Here is a 14,591-nt window from a genome sequence, read left to right on the forward strand (position 1 = left end):
CAAGCGATGGCCTTGTCCCGGAACCTCATTCTTCTGGACGGCCCGGGGGAGGGATAAGTAGGATTTTATGACCAGATTAAAGAACCCCCAATTGTGGGATGCAGATTATCTGTATTGAGATTGTAAGTCGGGAAGTGTTTCTGTGTGCACTATAAATGTAATTACATACATAGCACTCATACATATTCATATATATATATGAAATATTTTTATCAATGACAAAATTGTTAGGTTCGAATTTCTGTATATGGCATCAGTGTTCAAAGGAGGAGGGTACAGTAGAATACAAAGAAAACAGTTTCTCTCTCCCTCTCTCTCTCTCAATCTCCCTCTCTCTCTCTCTCTCGTCTCTCTCTCTCTCTCTCCCCTCCTCTCTCTCTCTCTCTCCTCTCTCTCATCTCTCTCTCTACACGACTGAAATCTTAGGACAGGAAATTACTGGCAATCATTCACATATCTTACTTTGTCTACACCTTGCTAGCCCTGTTTTCGTTTTCATCATTTTCACTGTCGGATGAATTTTTCAACAACGTTTGTTGTGTAAGAATTCTGTACATAACTTTCATTTAGAGTATTGTTTCATGAATGAAAGTTTGTGCGTTCTACATCTAACCTTTTGTTCTGTAACGTTCCAGCACATTTTTTTATATTTCAGTGGGAAAAATGTCAATAAACTACAAGTGCGTACTTATCGCATTTCATTTGCGCTAGAGTTGGAAAAGAAAAACAGACGAAAACAACTCACGGCCGATGCTAAGTTGGCTTAGAAAGGATTATAGCCCTTTTACCCCCTGCGTTGAAAGACCAAAATTCCGTGTAAATGAACGACCAGCCAGCAGCGTGTTCTCTCGCTACATAGCGACTCAGCCAAGTGATTGGGCGAATTCCTGCTTTAGATATACAAATCAGGAAAATTATGATAAAAACAAGGGGTTCGGGAGGAAGTGTTTTTGTTTGGATAAGGTCATCAACACTTCCTCGGACCTAGAGAGAATACATTATAGAGGATTTACCTTGAAAGAAAGGTAGGAAAAATCAATCGTATATATACGAACCAAACGTCACGGTCAAAACATCTGCTCTCCGTATATATACGTACTTAACAGCCAGGTAGCGTTGGCGTGCTACGTATATATACGTACTAAACGGTTAAAGGGTTAAGAGTAAATAGATCTGAGTTTTCATTTTGTAATTGTAGCATTCTAGGATTGCAGTTGCTGTTATCAAGAGAGGTGGATGATCACCTTATCTTTTAATGTCTCTACATTTTTTCAGAAATTGATTTTTATCACGTGAGGATTGCCTAGGTAATATGATTGTTTGGGTATTGTTAAATGGTTGTGCTTAATATATTGAAAGCAAGTTAGGAAGGTGCAGCAAAATATTCTAAGTTAAGTGAAGATTCTAACTTAAATTGGTGAACCAGTATAGTAGATATACATTTATGAAAAATTTACTCTGCTATTGAAAATGAACAGTATAGCAGAACTTCAGGTAGTGGTGACATTGTTAATTTTAACCCAAAAAAGTTGATTTACATAATTTGAATGAGGGAGTAATTGAGCACATGAATGTTTAGGAATTTATTACTGTATTTTTTTTTTTTGTTTTTTTTTTTTTTTTTTTTTTTTTTTTTTTTTTTTTTTTTTTTTAGATAATTGACTTTGGCCATTTAGTCTTGTCCCTTAACTTAATTTAACTAAGAAACTCTGCTTCTTTTGATTAAAGATAAGGTCTGCTAGATGTTTTAAAGGGAAGAGTAATGCCCTTTCTTCAATAGCTTACTTCAAAACATTTGATGTCAGCTAGATGTTTTAAAGGGAAGAGTAATGCCTTTCCTTTAATTGCTTGCTTCAAAACATTTGATGTCCAGTGGAGTAAGTTTAATCGGGAAGGTACGGTGCATTAAGGAGGGTATGGTGTAATGATGGATACTTTACGAACTTGCATTGACTTCTGAAATTTTAATTGTTTATATTTTTTTTTTTTTGTAGGAAGTTATAAAAATTAAACAGGAAACCAGCTTATTAATCATTTCAAGTGTCCAGTTGAGTGGGATTGTTTTTTGCTTGGTTTCGGCTGTAACCCAGGTATTAATGAGCATTCAGCTAGTTAATGAAGGAAGAACCAGTATAGTTGAAGATAGGTTGTCAAATTGACTCTACTGGTCATCTACATATCATTTATCGACTCAACATCATTTGCATATTTGCCTGAAAGTGTGGCAGTTTAATGCAAAGAAATCCTAATTTGTTTGCTAATGAATTTTACTTCCTTTTACTGTCACTGATGTGTTGCTTCATAAAATGTATGAAGGTAACTATGAAAGGAAGGAGATTATAAGTTCATCTTTAGATAGCTCAACCACATGAGTTTAAATGTGGATAGATGAGTTCAGATGGGATGGTACACAGTACAGGGCTGTTACATTGACTTGTGAAATATTTTGTGCTTAATATTGTAGATAAAATATTCTGTGCATATTCCTTGAAGGGTCTGGTAACATGCTTATCACCTATCAACATTGCTCCCATATTTTTTCATCTGTTCAATTAGGGTCCTCTTGAGTTTCTGTAATCTATTCTTGAAAAAGGTGACTGAAATATATATATTAGGTAGACTGTAGTATAAATGCTTGATTGTAATGCCATTCACTGTTGTCGTCTGGATCCATTATAGTAGATGTATGGACATACTCTTACCTCCTTCAACATTTCAAGGGTAATCTAGAGAATAAGATGTCAGTATTTAGTTTGTTTCCCTATCCCTAGGATGTCTGTGGCATTTGCACTGAGGTTAAATTTATAAATAAATAGCTTTATTTGAAATGCTAAGGATTTCTTAATAAATTTTGACCATTGCAAGTGGCGTGTCTTTTAGTCATAGCCAAGTAAAATTAGGATTTATGAAAATTGGCAAAAAAAAAAAAAAAAAAAAACGGATTTATGAAAGTGTGTGTTTGCTACTATGGGAGTGTTTAACAAGCCCGGAGCACTGAGTAACAATTTAAGATTTTTTTTCTCAGTTTGTACCTGCAGCATCATCTGAACTATATTTTTACATTTAATTCATTTTAATCTTGTATTAAATTTGGTCTTTTGCAGGTTGGACATCTATTTTTCTGTGAGCAGTTGTTGTAGTTGTGTTCAAGTTCTAAGAAGTTCTGCGTTGTATAATAAGGTGTAGAGGTAAGGATGCCTATATATTAAGAATAGAAGCAGTCTATAAACATAGAAATACCCGTAGTGATAGTTAATACAAAATAATGTACACAAATCGCGCTATGAGCAAAACTATTACTTTGAGTTAATTTTTTTTTTCATTGTATTGTACACTAAATTAAATTGCGATGAATTTGGTATATTAACAAATTTTGAAATTATCAAAAAGCAACACACAGAAAATATCATCACTATATGATGCATGAATTCGTAACGCGCGGACATTTGTTGCAAAATGAAGGTAATGGATTGAATATTACTAGACTGTAAGTGTTTTAGCTTACAATTGCATTTTTTTACCATTTCAGTCCAGTTAAAGTTGACCGAATTCGAATTTTTTCTATCGTGATTTATATGAAAATATTTCAAAACTGATAAAAGCTACAACCATGAGTTATTTTTTGTTGTATTCTACAAGAAATTGCTCACATTTTCATATATAAAACTTTATGTAACAGCTGATATAAAACGGTGCAAACATTACAAGCTGACAAAAGAATGAGTGTTTTTCGCCAGTTACCGTGCAGACGTAAGGAAAAAGTTTTTTCAAAAATTCACCCTATATCGAAATATTGTGCTAGAGACTTCCAATTTGTTGAAAAATGAAGGTTAATGATTGACTATTACTAGAATGTAGTGTTTTAGCTTACAATTGCAGTTTTCGACCATTTTGGTAGAGTCAAAGTTGACAGAAGGTGGAAATTTTGGCACTGATCATGATTTATATGAAATATTTCAAAACTGATAAAAGCTACAACCATTGGTTGTTTGTTGTATTCTACATGACATTGCGCACATTTTCTTATTTTACTTTAGTAACGGCTGATATAAAACTGTGCAAACATTACGACAAACTGACGAAACTATTTCTGATTTTTTCGGCAGTTACTGAGCGGACGAAAGGAAAAAAAGTTTTTTTTCAAAAGTTCACCATAAATCGAAATATTGTGCTAGATACTTCCAATTTGTTGCAAAATGAAGGTAAATGATTGAATATTACTAGAATGTAGGAGTTTTAGCTTACAGTTGCGTTTTTCTACCATTTTGGTAGAGTCAAAGTTGACCAAAGGTTGAAATTTTGGCACATCATGATTTATATTAAATATTTTTGGAAACAAATGAAAAAAGCTACAACCATAGGTTGTTTTTGTTGTATTTTGCATGAAATTGCACACATTTTCACATAACTCAGACATTTGCGCATGCACGCCTGGGTAATGCTTGTAAACAAAGCAACAGGTTGATCCATGAACTCCCAGCATCCCTCAAGGCGCATGATTTAAAATTGTTCGCAAACTAGGCCTATAACTATTTTTCCTTGAATATTTGAAAAAAAACTTTTTGTAGTAGACATATCGTATGCCAATTAACGCACCCAACAGACAATTTTAGTCGACAGATAATACGTCAGTCAGCGTTTAAGGGTTAATTATGTTTATGTCTATGGTAACTGTTGCAATTATAACTTCCCTTGTTCCTTGCTTAGTGAACATATGTTGTGATATTTATAGTTGTTGATACTGTGAATATCTTCTGTCATATCCCTCTAAACTTGATGTTGGCTGGTATCTCCCTGAAATTTTTTATATTTTTAAATAAACAAGATGTTCATGCAAATGCAATTAATGGATTCTAAGGACTATATATATTTGTTTCTCAAACTGGTAACACCCAAGTACCCAGTGTCTGACGTTGAGGGACTTAATGTTCAAACAGTGTAGATAGCTGTTGTCAACATTCAAAGGCTTAGTAGGTTGAAGACTTGAAATGATGATAGTTGATACGGCAATGATGTTCAGGATTACAAACATGCATCACCAACTGAGGCTTGATAATACTGTAGTGTTGTGATATGTATTTAGTTTGATTTTAAAGTGATTACTTTTATTCCAGTGGTGATTCTGCGTTGGATAAGAGGCAGTAGTGGAAGATGTTCAGTCTTGAAAATTAAAGCGGTAAGGGTGCAAATTTTTTTGTAGTAATTGTTACTTAAGAGATTATATATCTATGACTATTTAAAGGAATCACAAAGGTCACAAATACTTTATTTGGTGTTTGTCAACATCAAAAGACTTTGTTAGTAGTTTGAAGACTTGAAATGATGAAAGTTGATACGGCAATGATGTTAAGGATTACAAAACATGCATCACCAACTGAGGCTTGGTAATACTTTTGTGTTATGTATTAGGCTAATGTGATTTTAAAGAGAATACTTTTGATTCTAGTGGTGATCCTGCTTTGGGTAAGAGGAGTAGTGGAAGATGTTCCGTCTTGAAAATAAAAGCGGTAAGGGTGCAAATTTTTTGCAGTAATAGTTACTTAACAGATGATATATCTATGACTATTTAAAGTAATTACAAAGGTCACAAACATTTTAATTAGAAGTGCTTTAAACTGCTTACATATCCAAGTGTTTGTTAGTGAATACTGCTTAGACATTATAGTTTACCATTGAAGAGAGAGTTGTTTATAACATGCCAAAAGTTTATTAGTGGTTTGAAAACCTGAAATGATGAAAATTGATACGGCAAATGATGTGTTATGATTACAAAACATGCATCACCAACTGAGGGTAGATAATTGTGTTATTTGAGTCAGAATTGGGTTGATGTTAAACTAAAATTCCTTTAAATTGCAGGGTGTTCCTACTGTGGATAAAAGGAAGTCTGACAAATGTTCCATCTAAAAAAGACTATAAATCTAGAGGTAAGTTTTGCTTCATTTTCTATTTATTCTTTCTACAGATTTGTTGTAATCATCTGATGTTGAAGGATGCTTAACCCTTATGGACGGATAAAAAAAAAAAATCAATATGCAGCTCCTCAGGCCAGGTGAACTTGAGGTTGGCCAGTTTACCAGAGAAAAAAACAAATCAATGGAAAGAGGAAGCTATGTAAATACACACGTGGGGGGGGGGGGGGGGGGGATCCAAAAAATTTTCCCCTACCTTTCATGGGAAGTTGAAAACTTTACAATCCCTTTAGGGCCTCTTTTATAAGCAGTCTTAAATTTTACCAACTTAAGTACGGGTTTTTTAATAAATCATTTGGTTTTATTTTGTAAAATTTTAATTAATTCAGTTCACACTATCAAAACAGATAAGAAATAAAATCATTAACAAATGGTTAGATAATTGTTGGAAAATATTTACATAAATTTACAGAGAAAGAAGATTCAGTAACTTTATTTCATATTTTTCTTTTTTTTTTTTTGCACTTTTCTTTGTAAAAAAGACAAAAAGAAAAACCAACAGATCCCCTTGGTATATTTGAGCAAAATTACAAAAAAGACGTTATGCAAGATAAAGACGCAGGACATAATCCCTTAGTCAGAGGCAGGATTTAAGTCCTGAGACCCAGATTCTAAGCCAGTGTAAAAGTGGCCATTAGTACATTTATGGCCTATACAAGGTTTGGCATCTCTATTCGTGCCAGATTGATTCTTTCCAAATCGATGGCGCTTAATATTGTTCTCTACATGATCTATCTGTCCACCACCTCAAACCTGTTATTACGACTCCTGAGAAGCTATCCATCCAATTAGGGTTTAAATGTTCAGTGTAGATTGCTGTTGGGGAAGGCAGTTGTCAGCATTCCAATGTTAGTGGTTTGAAGAGTTGAAATGATGAAAATTGATACGGCAAATGATGTTATGATTACAAAACATGCATCACCAACTGAGGCTAGATAATTTAATGTTTTTTTGTTCAGGTTTGGCTTTATATTAAACTAAAATTCCTTTAAACGCAGGGTGTTTCTGCATGGATTAAAGGAAGAAGTCTGGCATATGTTCCATCTTGAGAAAAGATTACATAATCTAGAGTTGGCCTTCTAAGAAACATCCCAGGTTGAAGAATAATACCAGTTGACAGGTAAGGGTGTTTAGTTGTAACTTTGTATGATTTTAGAAATAGGATGAGCATGTATAATTAGCTTTATTATTGTTGATACATAGTTTGATTTGAAATGGTAGTTTGTATTTTCTGGAATGTGATACACTATAGTTGAAATCTGATGAATTAATAAACGGCAATGATGGTATGATTACAAAACATGCATCACCAACTGATCTTCACTAATAGGTTTCTTGGAATTAATGTTGAGGAATCAAATATAAAGTTTTGTTTACATTTTGCAGGAAACAAGAAGTCAAGAGTGCAGTCTTGGCAGTTGTTATATGAGGTGTAGAAAAACATCCAAAGGAGTGTAGCAGTAAGAGGTAAGATTGGTTTTTAATGAAAAAGGGTAATGATATGAAAGATGGGCAGTTAGTGTCTTTACAAATATTTGAATTTGAAGGCAAAGTACAACCAAAGGATCATCTAGTTAATGTTTCAAGTTCTGGTTTTACTACCTAAAAACTGCAAACAACATAATAAGACATTATGGTTTTACATTGCTTCAAATGTGTGGTCTGAGATAACAAAACATGGTTTCATGTCCTCTGGCTCACAATGGTTTACAGTTACCAACATTACTTTATGCCAATCTTAAGAAACTTATTAACAAGTTTTGCGTAAATATCTGAAATGTAGCATTTGTTTTTGTAATAACATTTTGAATTGAGTTAAGATAACTTAATAAGGGAGTGAAAGGAACATATTGAATGTTTATTAGTTAGCAGTGTAGCCAGGGTTTATTCTGTTGTCAGTTTATGAAAGTTGATTGCTGTAAGTGATTAATAAAGGATTGCATGGGTATTTGCTTGTTTATGCAGTTGATGTGCTTTAAAAAAATTTTTAATCAATGATGAAAATGCTTGTTTAATAGTTAGGCTAATGAATGTTTAAGGAAAGGCACTATTATTACAAGCTACTGTTTCTGTTCATGTTTAGTTCCTATGGGGATTATTTGGTGGTAATCTGAAGGTACTGAGGTTTTAGTAGATGGCAATATCAAACATTTCCAAGTTCATGGTCTTTAATTATATGCTTATTTACAGTACATAGTGATGAGAACTTATAACAGAAATCCCATGTTGGTTAATAAAAGGATTTAATCTGAAAAGTGTTAGGGTAAATGTTATTGATAGCAGAGATATTTCTTTTATCTAATTGTCATTTTGTATACAGGGACCTAACATTGGATGTAACACAAGCCAAGGTCTGTGTTTAATGTAGAAGTAACCCTTCTTTAGATATGTAGTTTTGAAGTTAGATTACATCTGTAATTGCTAATGCGATGCCTTGTAAGGTATGAAATGCTCATGGCTTGGATACTCGGTTGTCGAGGTTCTGTTTCAGCATGGTAATTTTTGTTGTTGTGGGAAGGGGGAGGGAATACATGCATCAGCTTAACCCTGGATAAGTTTGCTATTTTGGTACCCCTTTAAAGGTGCGTGGGTCGAGTCGACCCGAGCCCCAGAAAAATTGGTGAAAATTCAAAAAAACTTACGCTATGCTGTATTTTAATTTCTAAAATCAATTTTACCATTGCCTAACACTATTGAAAAGATAAATCATACCCATCTACAAATGAAATATTTATTACAAATTAAAAAATAACTTTACGATATATACAAAATACGCTATGTATACACACAAATTGAGGGAATCTTCCTAAAACTACTATTTACAGTGACTGCCAGAAAAAGGTGTCGGACCCATAGAGGTCAAAATCAGAAAAAGAGAGGGAAAAAAAGGTAAGGTTTTTTTTGGCCAAAAAAATTGTCAAAATTTCAACGAATTTTTTTGGTATTATCTTAGAACGGAATTATGTAAAAAGATCTGCACTAAGATGTAATTTACTGTCTTATCAGAAATGTTATCTCTCTCTCTCTCTCTCCGTGTGTCAATGATTTATTGACATATGCTGATGTAGTCTGTCACCAGACCACAATTTTTCATCCCCTCTCTCCCGCTTTTGTCTCAGTCATTCAAGGTCATCTACATAGCATCTAACCCTTAGTTACATAAACTTGAGCTTTTTGCCATAGAGGTGTCGGGAACCTATAAATTATCATCACCACCACTTTCTAATTCCATTAGAAGAGAGTTGATGACTGTCCATGCCCAGAGAATACTGCCTGCTGGACATTGTTGGTGAGCAAATGCAAAAGCTGAGAAATTGGCATTTGAAGGAAATTGAACCAAATGGTAATATAAGGCATCTCAGCCCCTACCAGTGGCACACACACACACACACACACACACACACACACACACACACACACACACACACACACACAAACACACACCACACACACCACACACACACACACACACACACACACACACACACACACACACACAGAGTTACAGAGTTTCCGACATTACAAAACTATACCAGTGTCACAGTGTTAGACGAAATCACTACTTGATAACTTTGCCTTTGTATCCCACACACATTCAAAAACAAACAATTACTCAGAAAGAAAAGGGGAAAGGACACAGGCAAGGCAAATGCAGGTTCTGACATGATTGCAGTGTGTGTTTCTGCTGGCCTCTGGCAGGTCGATCACACCCAGGTTCCAGGTAAAGGATGATTTGTATTGGGAAAAAAAAACTTGTTTCATACAATCAACTTACCTGTCAGATAATATGACATAGCTAAGACTTCCAGAAATCGTCCCAGCTATGTATATATCTACCTGTCAGATATATACATAGCTAAGACTCCGTCGTCCCAGCTATGTATATCTGCCAGGTAAGTATGTATGAAACTTTATTGTATCATAATATCATTTTTTGAAACACTCCTCGTGGTCGTGCGCAACCCGTCGCACCTATTCAGGGTTTTATGTAGTTTGGTAATTGGTCTTATAATTGACATTTAACATTTTACCAATGCTCCTTTGCAAAATTCTTACATATTGTTTTGAATTTATTTATAGGATTGGTTTTGGCTTCAGTTAATGTGCCACTGGTTTCTGATGGGAGTCTTGCACATGCTGCTACATCTATTCTAGACAAAGGCAAGTAACAGTTTTAGGGATCTCATAGTTAAGTAAAACTTTGTTGATGAACAGGTGACAAGGGCAGTCTTGCCATTTATTCACATTGGCCATGATATACAAGCTTGCTCATTGGGTCAGGCATTGTTGTTGGTCACATTGCCACCCTAGGGAAGGTCTGAGAGAAGGGACATCCATGCTCTTGCAGGGCAGCTTCCGAGAGGGAAGGGGCAAATTAACAGAGATGCCTCATGAGGGGATCCTGGCTGGGGTTGTAGCCAAAGACTTCTGTTGAACTTTGATGTGGCAAACAGGAGGAGGTTTTTACCTGGCTTTGGTTGGAATGATTTGTGTCCAGCTAAGTTTAGTTTGATGAGCAAGGTGACTTGTCATAACTCAATTCAGACTATTCTGTGTATCATGGTAAAAATAAGTGAATAGGCATTGAACTGGACCTTGTACACACGATATCTGAGCATTCTTAATTTTGTAATAGTACTGTTATTATTAGCTTATAAATTGTAAAGGTGTGAAATATTTTGCAGATGGTCAGCTGCTTACAATGAGTGAGCTATACACATGATCTATTGTAGTACAGCTGTCCTCGAGTTTCAGGTTTGTATCTTTTCTTGATAATGTAAAAACCAAGTGTGTGAAATATGTTTATACAAAAAAATATCTAAAAGTATGGAATATGTTTAAAAAAATTTGAAGTTTGGAATGTTTGAAAATGGCCAAAACGTACAGTGGATGGGTGTTGGGAGTAGGGCAGCTAACACTTGTCATTCAGAAAGATTGAATCTTGGTGTGTAGTTTAAATGAATAGTTGTAATTGGCAAGTTTGGCCACATTACACAAACTATATATATTTAAATCTTCAACTGTTGGAGGATTTGCTGCGATAGTGTCAAATAGGACTAGTTTATGTATAGTGGCATTATCTGCAGTATTGCCTTGTGTTATGAATACATGCCGCCTCATAAATTTGTAATTTTAAGTAACTTTTGCCGTAAGTGTTATAGAAGCCCTCCAAAATTTTCCCAAATAATTCTTATGTTCAGCAAATTGTTTCCAATTCCACAAGTTAATGTGAAGCTGTGTGTATATTGGAATACTGATGTGGATTCTTTTGCTCAGCTGATAAAGCAGCTAACATTGCCATTACTCTCCCTTTTTCCTGAAAATTATTTATTACTCCTACACCAATAAACTTTTTAGTATATGAAAGGCACAGGAATAATTAATCTGGATAAACAAATTAAAAGAAAGTGTTAGTGGTGGTCTTCACTCGTAAAATGAGTCACAAAGTAAATTTATCCCACCTTCAAGTCATCAAATTTATTTGATGAAACTTTGTGATTTTTAGTCCCTGATTGTATAATAATTTTACAATGAGATATGACTGGTTTTAAAAGTCCCCCCCCCCCCAAAAAGTTTGGAGATTCATAGTTTTTTCTTAAACCCCGCTGACTTAGCCTTAAAAGCATTAAATATTTTGGCTGAATGGTATGGTCAAGCTAATCTTGCAATCCTTATTCAACTTTAATTTTATTTTAAGAGATTTACATATGGAATTGGTTGCAGATGAATCTGTGCATTGTTTATTGAAAGCATGAAATCAGCAAGAATTTCAATTATCTCTTTACAGGAGATTGGTTACCTTGTGTAGGCCTTCAACAAATTCATGTCTGCAGAGGTGAGTGAGTTGATAAATTTAAAACTGAAGTGAGAGTTGAGCTTTGATGACAAACCATATTGCTAAGGTCAGTCCTACCTCAGGATATTTTGGATGACAAGGTAGCACAAGCTTGCTCAAAGGGGTCAGGCGTGAGTTGTGGTCACCCTTGGGAAGGTCTGAGAGAAGGGACGGAAATGCTCTAGCAGGGCAACTTCTGAGAGGAAGGACAGATTAACAGAGATCCCTTGGCTTGGAATGTTACCAAAGACACTTGTTTGTTGCTGTAATGGTCAGCAGGCAGGAGGAGGTTGTTCCTTACCTTGGTTGGAATGATCTGTGTCCAGCTAAGTTGAGTTCAATGAGCAAGGTGATTTTTGGTCATAACTCAATTCAGACTATTCTGTGTTAAATTGTATCCAAAATGTTTTGTTGTGGTGAAGTGGACAACATGTGCAGTGATTATGAGATCTGAGCGGTTCGTTTTGTCCTTTTTATTTAAAAAAATTTTTTCACTTCTATTTCATGGTTTTTTTTTTTCCCCCTCTAGGTCTCATCACTTATCATTGGGCAAATGATTAATGGACTGGAATGCAGAAATGATTCTCAGGTAGGTTTCCATCCCTTATGTAATTATTTTGTGCTTTACGTTTTGGTCCCATCCTCGTGTTCTGCATTTCTTTTATTCCTTCCCTTTGGTCTTTGTAAATGTAGAACAAAACTTGTAATCAACCATAACACTAGTGATTGTTCAACTTCCAAACAGTCAAGATATTTAGTCATAGTTATAAAACCATAAAGTTTTATCAAAAGTTCATAAGTGAACACAAATGCAGTCGGTCCAAGTATACAGCCCATTTTCACAGACTCATTTACCAGCTACATTTCAGATGTCTGTACTAGTTGATATTTTGAATTGCTGTAACTTTTGACTGATGGCAGAAATTTAGATGTGAGAATGTTGTTAGTCAAACTACAGGAAACAATATTACATGCAGAATTAAATGTTATTTTCAGGGATGAGAGTAGCTGCTGTAAGTTGGGAAGGTTGGATCATCCTGGCAGACAACTCTTAAAAGTTGACAACTGGGTATGTGAGATTTTACCTGTAAAAATACAACTGATAGTTGAGCATTGATGACAAATTTTATTGCTAAGGTCAGTCCTACAACAAGATGTTTTTGGGCAACTGTTTAGCACAAGCTTGCTCGAAGGGGTCAGGCATGAGTTGTGGTCACCCCTGGGAAGGTCTGAGAGAAGGGACAGAAATGCTCTAGCAGGGCAACTTCTTAAAGGAAGGGCAGGTTAACAGAGATCCCTTGGCTTGGAATTTTACCGAAGACCCTTGTTTGTTGCCTTAATGGTAGCATGCAGGAGGAGGCATATTCCTTGCATTGGTTGGAATGATCTGTGTCCAGCTAAGTTGAGTTCAATGAGCAAGGTGATTTTTGGTCATAACTCAATTCAGACTATTCTGTGTTAACTGGTTTCCAAAATGTTTTGTTGTGGGGAAGTGGACTACATGTGCATTGATTATGAGATCTGAGCGGTTATTTTTTCTAAAATTTCTGTTATGAAAAAGAAAAATTCGCAGAAGTAATAGGTGTTAATATTTTCAGGGAAATAGCAGCATCAGAAGGGCCATACAATAAGGAAACAGCCTGGTATGTATATTTATTAGTTCTTTTGCTTGTTACACTAATGATATTTAGAATTGTAAATGACTAGCGTAACACCTTCGGAATAATAAATATATAGCTGTAAAAGCTTCATAAAATGTAACTAAATGTAAATTAGTAGGTGCAAAGTAAATTTCATATGCTATGATTTCTAGTAATAGACTGCAATAAAGGTATGATTCAAGCAAGTTGTATTCTTCACTCTTCACCTTGTACTGCTTTGCGTGATTGTAGTAAAATCTTTCTCAGAAACATGTTACCTGTATATTGTTAAATAATGATGTTACTGTATTTAAAAAAAAAAAAAAAAAATTTATTGAAGGTTACAAATACAGGATGAGGTACAAAATGATGCAGGGAAAGAAATGGCTGTGTCATATAGCAATACATTCAACAGAGACCTAGACAAATACATGACTCGGTGCTCTTAACATGCTGTCCTCACAACTGTCTTACAACCTTGTATGTATAGACCAGGACAGGGCGAGAGTGCAAAGCAAGGGGTAAGACGAGGTGGAGCACACAAGGAATGCGTTAATTTGTTTATAAGGGGAGATAGTAATGTACAAGACCCATTGTAATAAGTGGAAGCCAATGTATTACACAAGCGCCTCAGCAGCGTGGTTGGTACGGTATGAGTGTCCCACTCGGTGGTCGCTGTTCGGGTTCGATTCTTGGCCACTTCCTCTGAGGAGTGAGAGATGTGTATTTCTGGTGATAGAAGTGCACTATTGACGTGGTTCGGAAGTCACGTAAAAGCTGCTAAATAACCATTGGTTCCATGCAACGTAAAAGCACCATACAAAACAAACCATGTATTACAGGTAAGAACTGTAAGGACATCTCAAATTCCTCCTGCTAGTAAGTTTGTGAAGACAGTATGGTAGTGCTGCCAGCTGCAATATTTTGCATAGCCAGGGATTAGCTAAAAAAAGGAAGGTAAGACCATAAAGCACAAATTTTCAAATGGAAACTAGGAATATTTAAGACATTTGATTGAGTACAAGATTTGCCAAGTGATGCCTTACGGTTAGCACTAAAATACTAGAAAAACCCTTGGGTTCCAAGAATAAAATCGCACTGAATAATGAAGTGACCTGGAAAGCAATAAATTATTGATATGCC

General features: G+C 35.2%; 2 long non-coding RNA genes across 2 annotated transcripts; both read left to right on the forward strand.

Annotated features, from left to right (window-relative positions):
- The first annotated feature begins 1,723 nt into the window (after window positions 1–1,723).
- LOC135213086 (uncharacterized) lies at window positions 1,724–5,928 on the forward strand. Its single transcript, XR_010314074.1, has 4 exons — window positions 1,724–3,188; window positions 5,115–5,176; window positions 5,447–5,507; window positions 5,860–5,928. It is a non-coding gene; the product is annotated as an uncharacterized LOC135213086 (long non-coding RNA).
- Window positions 5,929–6,970: 1,042 nt separating this feature from the next.
- LOC135213087 (uncharacterized) lies at window positions 6,971–13,650 on the forward strand. Its single transcript, XR_010314075.1, has 8 exons — window positions 6,971–7,092; window positions 7,359–7,439; window positions 10,053–10,133; window positions 10,658–10,727; window positions 11,761–11,808; window positions 12,338–12,397; window positions 12,805–12,877; window positions 13,407–13,650. It is a non-coding gene; the product is annotated as an uncharacterized LOC135213087 (long non-coding RNA).
- The last annotated feature ends 941 nt before the right edge of the window (window positions 13,651–14,591 follow it).

The sequence above is a fragment of the Macrobrachium nipponense genome, chromosome 42 (assembly GCF_015104395.2).
Source record: "Macrobrachium nipponense isolate FS-2020 chromosome 42, ASM1510439v2, whole genome shotgun sequence".
Lineage (NCBI taxonomy): Eukaryota > Metazoa > Arthropoda > Malacostraca > Decapoda > Palaemonidae > Macrobrachium > Macrobrachium nipponense.